This window comes from Scylla paramamosain, unplaced genomic scaffold (genome assembly GCF_035594125.1).
Source record: "Scylla paramamosain isolate STU-SP2022 unplaced genomic scaffold, ASM3559412v1 Contig2, whole genome shotgun sequence".
In the NCBI taxonomy this organism is placed as follows: domain Eukaryota; kingdom Metazoa; phylum Arthropoda; class Malacostraca; order Decapoda; family Portunidae; genus Scylla; species Scylla paramamosain.
This window is the reverse complement of record NW_026973667.1, coordinates 3,919,860-3,929,949: the sequence shown is the minus strand read 5'-3', so window position 1 is coordinate 3,929,949 and position 10,090 is coordinate 3,919,860.

Below are 10,090 nucleotides of genomic sequence, written 5' to 3'. Positions count from 1 at the left end.
TGATTATGTCACAGCATCATCTTCCATGGGGCTAGCTGCATCATGTCCAATACTCATCCTCCTGAACGTAGAGATCTGCACACTTGCACGCCAACTCAACAAAACCATGTGATAGACATAGACATGACTAGGTTGACTGATAATTAAAAGAAAAATTAGTCAACAAAAAACATCACTCAAAGAATACCAGCTTATTCTCTACCTTTTTTTTTTTTTTTTTTTTTGTTTGCAGCAGCTGGTAACACTTGCTGAGCACTTCATTAATTAATTCTATCATTTACCTAGAGTAGCATGTTAATATTAGTGCAATATAATACCAAAGCATTTCTTCACTGTGATACCTACAATGCCTTTGTGTTACTTAAAGTACAAAAATTACATTAGAGTGCTTTGTGGTGACCTGCTGGTGGGCATTTCTATAAATATGTTTATTTATTTATTTATTTTTTTACTTTTTACAGGAACTGAACTATGCTCATATGTTATTTTTTTTTTCTTTTGCAAAAACTTTGCCATTACCAATCATTTAATTTTTTTTAAATAAATCTACAGCATTTTTTGTATTATTTGTGTTAATTCATTTTGTGTTAATTTGTGTTATTCATACCTAATACTAGCAAGCCACTTAAGTATTTGATGAAATAAAATGCTGCACTCATCTCTTTCATGTAGTATGCAGTGATACATGGAAAACCATTACTTCACTCATTACATGATTACTGACATAGGTAAATGATACCTGACTTCCTTACTTCATTGCTGGAAGAAGTTTTGTATGATTTCTTGCTGCACAATTCTGCCTGGAGCACGTAGACCCCTCTGCAGCACAGCAGGGTCGGCACCAGCATGGGGCACTGCTTCATCCTCAAGAGGTGGTAGCTGTAAGCAGACTTTTGTGAGGGTTTGAGAGGTCTAAGGGTTGGAACCTAACCCTTCCATTTGTTTAAAGTTTATGTTGTACGAGAGGAACAGACGTGTAGTTTGACATTTAGCATTTTCGTGATCCAAAACTGGCCCAAACCATAATGACTTTCAAGACACCTTTGTAGGAAAAAAACAAATGTTATTTTCGTTAAATGACGGTACACTTCTGACAAATTTCATTACCCTAACAACAAGTGTAAGAACACTCATGACTGTACTCGGTTAAATCAAATCTAATGTCCATGATATTGATATATCCCGTCAACTACCAGAAAAATAGCGACAAGTACATACGTCATCAGGAACTTCATGCAGCGGTTGTGTAGGAGCAGGCAAGCATTAATTATTTTCACACACTTGATGGGTCTGTACTGCAAGCTACCTCCGTAAGAGTGCAGGCACCTGTGAAAAGTGAGATTTCATACTACAAGAGGATTCATTACTTGTCAAGGAGTATGTCAAATGTCCATTTATAACTAATGTCAAGGCTTATCACACTGTTTTCTTATGCAATACCAGTAACCATGTGCAGTCACATGAAAATCAATAAAATACATGGTTGGGTAAACATGTAATGCAATGATACTGTATACCTGGGAGTCTGGAGCAGTAGCTGAGGATCACTCCATTCGCATTACAAACAAGTTGGATGTTGAGAGGGAGTGATACCTTTTCTGGTTAAAGTAAAGGGCCTCGTCCACACCTGGGGCCTTGATGGCAATGTGGGTGCCTGTGCACACAAAAGAAAGTATTACATGATCATGTTACACAGTAGCTACATATATCCATCATATATATATATATATATATATATATATATATATATATATATATATATATATATATATATATATATATATATATATACATACACCACCCCTGCACTGGATATGCACACAGTATACATAAATTATTGAAAACTTTATTAATGCCTAACAGGACCTTGAGGCTGTGAGATACCTTTCACTCAAAGGAAACACTGATGAAGTGATAGATTATAACAGTAACACTAAATTTAAAACAAAAATACGTTATTGTTAATCTTACCATCAATGGCCCCAGTAACCCTTGGGAAATTTTTGATCCTGAAGAACTGTTGTGCAGTTCTCCTTTGATCAAGGTGTGTTGGAGGCATCTTGATTTCCTGCACTGACTTATCACTCAACTCGGTGCACACACACTCAAAGACTCTGCTGACGCTTGCGTAGGTCTGAAGGCAGATTATAAGCCATTAGTTTTCATTTTATTTATTTATTTTAAATAAGATACATCTTTGTTGCAGGCCAAAAAAAAAAAAAAAAAAAAAAAAAAAAAAAAAAAAAAAATCAGTCACAAATTTAATGATCCTTCTGCATGTAATGCAGTGTTCTTTCAATCACTGCCATCATATCCATACACATATTACTTCAATCACTGCCATCATATCCATACACATATTACTTCAATCACTGCCATCATATCCATACACATATTACTTCTGCTGTCAATTTTTTTTTGCCAGCAGTATAGTAAATTAAGTTATCCTTAGGACAGTGTTAGAAACATGTCAGAAATAAACCTAACAAGTCTAGAAATATTTGTACACATGAATAATAATGGGGTGGGTGAGGAAGGGGCAGCCCCAGGGGTGCTTGATGGCAGGTTTGGTAAGGTTTGGTTTTGTAAGGTTAGCATCATCCCTCATCCCTCCTTATTAATTATGCACTCACATATTTTGACACCAGGAACTAAGCTTGACAAGTTCCTAACACTGGATTACAGCGTTATAAACAGTGGCATGCAGGAAGTTGACTTTAATGCCTTTTATCCTTGAAAGTCAGCCACACTTGAATATTATGCACCCCAATGAACATCAGTTTATTCACCTACTAAAGTTATTTATGGAATATTGTGCAGTTTGTCAAAAAAAAAATTAGTAGTAATTGTTTAGAGTCCTCTCTTGTCCTTGTTACACATCTATCCTCTTCCATTCTTTCACAAACCTCTTGATAAACCTGAAACACATAGTATTAGATGGGGGAGAAGTGTCCCCGTCCTTCAGGGGTGTTCCAGAGGTTATGCTAAGTGATATTAGTGTCTGTAAAGGTGGGTCTAGCCCCTGTGGTTACATTAGATTAGGTAATGTTTCAAATATAAGTGTGCGGTGACTAACCTAACCTCTGGCAGCCTCTGGGGGGCCTTAGCCCATCCCCTGGACTCCTGAAGGGCAGGGGCACTTCTTCCTCATCTTAAAGTTGTTTTATGTGTATCTAAAGGTATATGCGAAGAATGTAAGAGAACAGACCAGTAATAAGGTCAGGAAAAAGGCTCCCTGACAATTACCAAAACAGCCAGCCCCTGTGCTGAAGCATGCAACACCAGCATATCTTACCTGCAGTGTCTCCAATGACATTTTGGAAGGACCCACTGGCAAACAATCTCAGGGACAGCAAAACCTGGGTGTAAATTGGTAATTACCAAATCACAAGAGGATTAGGTCTGCCGAGGGAAGTGATATTTGAGCATGAGCTCATTATCACTCAATGCCAAGGGGTCAAGGCAATCCCAAAAGAGCTCATTATCACTCAATGCCAAGGGGTCAAGGTGATCCTGAAAGCGTGGCTTTCAGGATCACTGGAAAACATGATTCTGACGACTCCTTCCCCATAGGTCTTGTTCAGTTCGCGTTGGATCGTCTCCGCCAGTTGTTTTTCGTTCAGTATTTTTCGCGTCGTGCGCCGGGTGAGGAGGACGGCTAGGGGGGGTGACTGGCAGGTGCTGGGGCTCGGCTGACTGGCTGGGGTGTTAGTTGGGGTGTGTTCTGGGAGGTTTGCTAAGCCTGGGGTGTGTTCTGGGGCATTTGAGAAGCCTAGAGTATTTTCCAGTGTGTTTTCTGGGGTATTTTCTGCTCTTGCATTAGAGAGGTGGACAGAATAGGGGTGAGAGAAAGAAGAAAGTCTTGTGGGGCGAGGCCGTGGAAGGAGGGGAGGCATGCAGTTAGCAAGATCAGAAGAGCAGTTAGCATGAAAATGAAGAAAGAAGGAAAGAGATTTTGCAGCAGCACATGTACCACCAAAAACCAATGCATGGAATCAGGAGGACTACAAAATAATGTTAAGAGATCCTAGTAACTGTCTAAAGAAAATATTGAGAGTAATAATATAACACTTATGGGAGACTTTAACTGCAAAGAAGTGTGCTGGAAAGAATGGACTGCAGAAGAGGAAGAAGAATGATGGGGAAATGCACAGCTAAACTTAGTAATGTCTAACACTATGACCCAGTGGATTGGGGAAAACACCAGATTTAATGGGGATGAGGAGGCACCAAGGTGCGATCTACTGTTTACCAATGAACTTGACATCATTGAGCGGATAAATTTTCATTGCTCTTTGGGCAAAAGTGATCATCTGTTAATTGAATTTAAATTAGGCAAGACTTTAATAGAAACCAGGAGGGGAACTTACAAGAGTGGAAGATATTACAACAGGAAGGCAGATGTCATTGAGCTGAGGAAATTCTTTGTGGACACAGAGTGGAAACAACTGTTCATGGTGAGAATTAAGCAGGAAAAGCAAGTGAGGTACATTTATGAAAATCTATAATGAAGGGGTCAATAGATAAACACCAAAGATCACAATTAATGAGATGGAAAAGAAAGAAAAGATGCAGACTAGCAAGTGGAGAAAAAGTAGCAGCTTGGAATAGATAGAGAAAAAGGAGGACAAAAGAAATGGGAAGAATTTAAAATAGCAAGAAATGATTATGTCCAAATCTTGAGAGAAGAGGGAAGGAATTAAAAGAAAGATGTAGTAGACAAATGCAAGAATGAGCCAAACTCTTTTACAGATGTGTAAACTGAAAAATGAAAAAGAAACAAAGTATAGATTAAAGGTAGATGACTTTGTTTATGAAGATGCTCTGTCACAGGCTGAATTAATGAACACACGCTTCCAGCCAGTATTAACCTGAGTAAACTTTGTATGAGAAAGAGCACCACACACGGACAAAGTGTTGAGAGAACATCAAGTGGACATTCAAGAAGTTTAGAAAATAATGAAGGATTAGGATGTAAGTGAGATTCAAGGGCTGGATGTGTCAAACTGGATAATGAAGGAATGTAGCAATCAGCTGGCAGAGGTGACACATAATATAATAGTGTTTTCATTTAAAGAGGGGGAAGTCCCTCTAGACTGGAAAAGAGCCAATAGAATACCAATTTTCAAAGGAGGTAATAAAGAAGAACCACTGATTTACAGACCGGTGTCCCTAACAGGTGTTATTGCAAAAATATGTGAAAGGATTGTTAAAGACAGGTGGATGAAATATCTAGAAGAATCATACACACTGACTGGTTCAGAAGAGGAAGATTGTGTCACAAATTTATTGAGTTCTTACCATAAAGCAATTGATATAATCCAAGAGAGGGACGGCTGGTCAGACTGTGTTTACTTGGATCTATAAAAAGGCATTTGATAAAGTACCACACCATGATTACAGAAAATTCAAAATGTTGTGTGTTTGTCGGGCAAAACACTGGACTGGATAACAGACTTCTTAAGGGGCAGAAAAATGAGAACAGTAATTGAGGGTGAAAAATCAGAATGGTGCAAAGTTATGAGCGGAGTTCCACAGGGAACACTTCTGGCTCCTGTAATGTTTGTAGTATATATTAATGACATGGTGGATGAAGTTGTCAGCCATACAAGTTTATTTGCAGATGACACAAAGCTGTTGAAAAAGAGTGGAAAATAACATGGATTGTGAAATGTTACAGAAGGATCTGAATAAAATACATGAGTGGAGTAGGAGACTGGAAATGGAACTTAATGCAAAGAAATGCAGTGAGGGAGCACGGGAAGAGCAAAAGAAGACAGACAAGATTCTACACCATGGGAGATGTAGAAATTAAGAAAACCAAAAAAGAAGAAGATTTGGGAATTGCAATAAGTGATAATTTATAACCAGAAAATATATAAACAATATTGTCAGGGAACCTGTGAGTGACTGAGAAAGAGAGAAAGATGAAAAGGACATTTACTGACATGGATGAAAAGATGATGAAAAAGCTGATAAAATCTATGATTCAACCCAGACCGGAATATTCTGCAGCTGTTTGGTCACCTCATGATAAAAAAGAAGACCTGTTTGTATGGGACTCAAGACACACAAAAGGACATGGTATGAAATTAGAGATGACATCGTGGAGAAGAGACATCAAGAAATACAGTTACTGAACAGAAGCACAGAAATATGTAATAATTTAAATGAAACAGTGATTCAAGCAAAGAACATTCACGAATTTAAAGCCAAACTGTGCACTTATAGATGTGGAGACAGGACAGCACCAGCATGCCTCTTTTCCTGTAAAACATAACTAGGTAAATACAAGGTAAATACACACACACACACACACACACACACACACACACACACACACACACTTTTATGACTAAATGTACTTGTCTTTCTCAATTTTACTGTAACCACAATATAACATCCACAGCTACTGAATTAGTGCTTTATGGAAGGGCCTTATGAAAACAGAGAGAGAGAGAGAGAGAGAGAGAGAGAGAGAGAGAGAGAGAGAGAGAGAGAGAGAGAGAGAGAGACCATGAAATGACAAAACCAACAATACTAATACTAACTCTGCCTCACCTTGCCTCCTTATTCTGCTTCTCTTCCACACACACACACACACACACACACACACATCTACAAAACTTCATATATGTAGAGATGCTGTATTATAAAACTGAGTGGAAGTTCAAGAATGATGACACCAATACTAACTAAACCAAATCACTGAAGTATCAAATTACAGAGAAAAAGAGAGAAGGAATTAAAGAAGAAAAAAGTAAATAGAATAACAGGGAGAGAAGGAATTAAAGAAGAAAAAAAGTAAACAGAATAACAGAGAGGAAAGGTAAGGAAAGGAGAGAGAGGAGCAAAGACAGGGGGAGAAGAAAAAAGATAAAAAAGACTAATAAACAGGAGAGGAAAGGAGAAAGAGAAAGAATAAAGAGAGGGGAGGAGGAGGAGGAGGAGAGTGGGAGAGAACTGAGCAGAAAAGAAAATAAACAAAAATAGAGAAGAATAAACATAAGAATAAAGGATAGGAAAGGAGAAAGAAAGAAAAGAAGAATGAGAGGGGAGAAGGAGAGACAGTGAGAGAAAGAAGTGAATAAAACAAAAGAAAATAAACAAAAATAGGGAAGGCTAAACAGAGAGAGAGAGAGAGAGAGAGAGAGAGAGAATAAAGTGGGAATAAGAGAAAAAGAATTAACATTTTTACAGCTGCTAACTTTGTCGCCTATAAAGATTCCACCAAAAACTGTGGAATTGAAAAAAAAACAATAACAATGATCCTAACTCTCTCTCTTTCTCTCTCTCTCTCTCTCTCTCTCTCTCTCTCTCTCTCTCTCTCTCTCTCTCTCTCTCTCTCTCTCTCTCTCTCTCTCTCTTTTGTCAAAAACGAAATATGCTACCTAACATAGGGTAAAATTTTTGTCAATTCAAGACCGACGTCCATGAAATGAAAATGTTAAAAAATGCCACCGCCTTCCAAGTGTGAGTCTCGAAGACTTGTCACATGGAGAGATTGAGAAGGTTGAATGTACAGCCGCTGGGACAACAGAGGGAGAGAAGAGACCTGACTGCGGTGTGTACACTGACGAGTGGATTAGAAAAAGTGGACCAGCAGGATTTGATAACATGAGACGTAAGAGATTCAAGAGGACATGGATAGAAATTGAAAAAGGCCACCTGTACAAGGGATATTGAAAAAGGCCACCCGACAAGGGATGTTAAAAAGAGCACCTTTCCTCAAAGTATTGTAGAGACATGGAATACTTTGGAAGAAGATGTTGTTCACGCAAGATACACTCAGGGTTTCAAGGACAAGCTGGACGATAGTAAATGGGGCAGCACCAACACAGCTTCCCTACTTATATACCACACACACTTATATATATATACACACACACACACACACACACACACACACACACAGAGGAAAAAATACTACTTCTACTACTATTACTACTAAACTGCCTTACATATAGCTACAGAACCAAGAACAGTAGTAATAGTCTGAATTTTGACATAGGAAAACATGGCAACTTTCAACACCCTTCCACTGCAACAAGATACAATTAGCAGCACTAGAGATAATGTGGGAAACTTTTATAGGTATCTGCGAGCAAGAAGGGGGATTAAAAAGAATGTATTTGGAATTTCTAGCCACTGTGGTACAAGTGAAGATGTGTCAGAAAGGTTGGTGATTAAGGAAAGGTGTACCAATTAGCAGATAAAGGGTTAGAGGTGAATATGGCCACATCATATAAGGAAAAATGTAATCTGGCCACACCAAATAAGGAAAAATGTAATCTGGCCACACCAAATATGGAAAAATGTAATCTGGCCACACCAAATAAGGAAAAATGTAATCTGATCACACCAAATAAGGAATATATATAATCTGGCCACACCAAATATGGAAAAATGTAATCTGGCCACACCAAATAAGGAAAAATGTAATCTGATCACACCAAATAAGGAATATATATAATCTGGCCACACCAAATAAGGAAAAATGTAATCTGGCCACACCAAATAAGGAAAAATGTAATCTGGCCACACCAAATAAGGAAAAATGTAATCTGGCCACACCAAATAGAGAAAATGTAATCTGGCCACACCAAATAAGGAAAAATGTAATCTGATCACACCAAATAAGGAAAAATGTAATCTGGCCACACCAAATAAGGAATTTGTGTAATCTGGCCACACCAAATAAGGAAAAATGTAATCTGATCACACCAAATAAGGAAAAAATGTAATCTGGCCACACCAAATAAGGAAAAATGTAATAGCAGTGTGCACCTGGGACAACATTTAAGTACAGAATATGAGAAAAAGTTTAATGGATGTGTTTTTCCTCGTGGTGACCGGAGGAACCCTTGACAGCAGCAGTTCATCACCACAGCATTAAATAGTGATGGCAACACTGACTCCTTTCCACCTTCTAATTTGGCGATTCTGAGAGACTTCCCTTCATAACTGGCAACACACACCAGAGAGAGAGAGAGAGAGAGAGAGAGAGAGAGAGAGAGAGAGAGACGGGTGCAGAGGAAGAGGTGGTCAATGTTGGTGTGATATTATCGTTTCTATCTCGGGGTTCAGTTGGGTTTAGATTCATTCAGTTCACTAATTTCACAGCTGGTTCCTTCACTGTACAGATCACATGTTGAATAGCCGTCATAGTTATTTTGCGCAGAAATAAACAAATAAACGGTTTAATTGCGTCTGCTAATAAGTAGGCTACGGTAATCCCCCCCAGAAAGCTTCTTATAAAATTTTCTACATGTAAAAAATATAAATAAATAAACAAACAAAACAATAAATAAAAAATGCAATAAATAAAATGCATCTGAGGTCTGCTCTGAGTGACCACCTCAACACAATTTCCCCAAAAAATCTGGTCACCGCCTTTACACCTCCACAAACTGACACCTGCTGCAAACGTGACCCCCTCAGGACAGCACAGCCTGCACACCACCAACACTCACACGCAGCACCACCGAGGCACGCACAGCACTCGCAGCACCACCGAGGCACGCACAGCACTCGCAGCACCAGGACAAGTGACGGGACGACGCGAAACAAGAGGTGGAATGCTCAGGGGATCAAGTCGTGCTTCGAACTTTTGGCGCGTTTTTTGAACATACCTTCGCTTCACTGGGCCGATACTCCCCATTGCCCACGCCAAGCACGGGACCTGTACAACTCTTGCCTAAACATAAGACAGGGAAGCATCGAGGTGTGGGAACGGGCGTGGCTCCAGGGACTAATACGCACGCCACCTTGTTCTGAAACCCCATCTCTGTTATATTCATCAGGATTTAGTTGAAGTGACACGGGTTTTACAGATGTTTTAGTTCTAGTGGCAGATTAAAAAAAAAAATAGATATATACATTGTTAACCGGAGAAAGCCAGGGTAATCATCTCTGGCATTGAAAAATAGTGGAAAATAGCGTTTTTAAGGAAGTTTTTAGAGTTCCAGAGACAGATCAACAAGATTTCTTCATTGTTAACAGGAGAAATACTCTTGAGAACCCGGCTAGTCATCTCTGTGGCCTTGGAAAACAGTCGTGTTGAGAGAGCTAAGCGTTTCTGAAAGCGGAA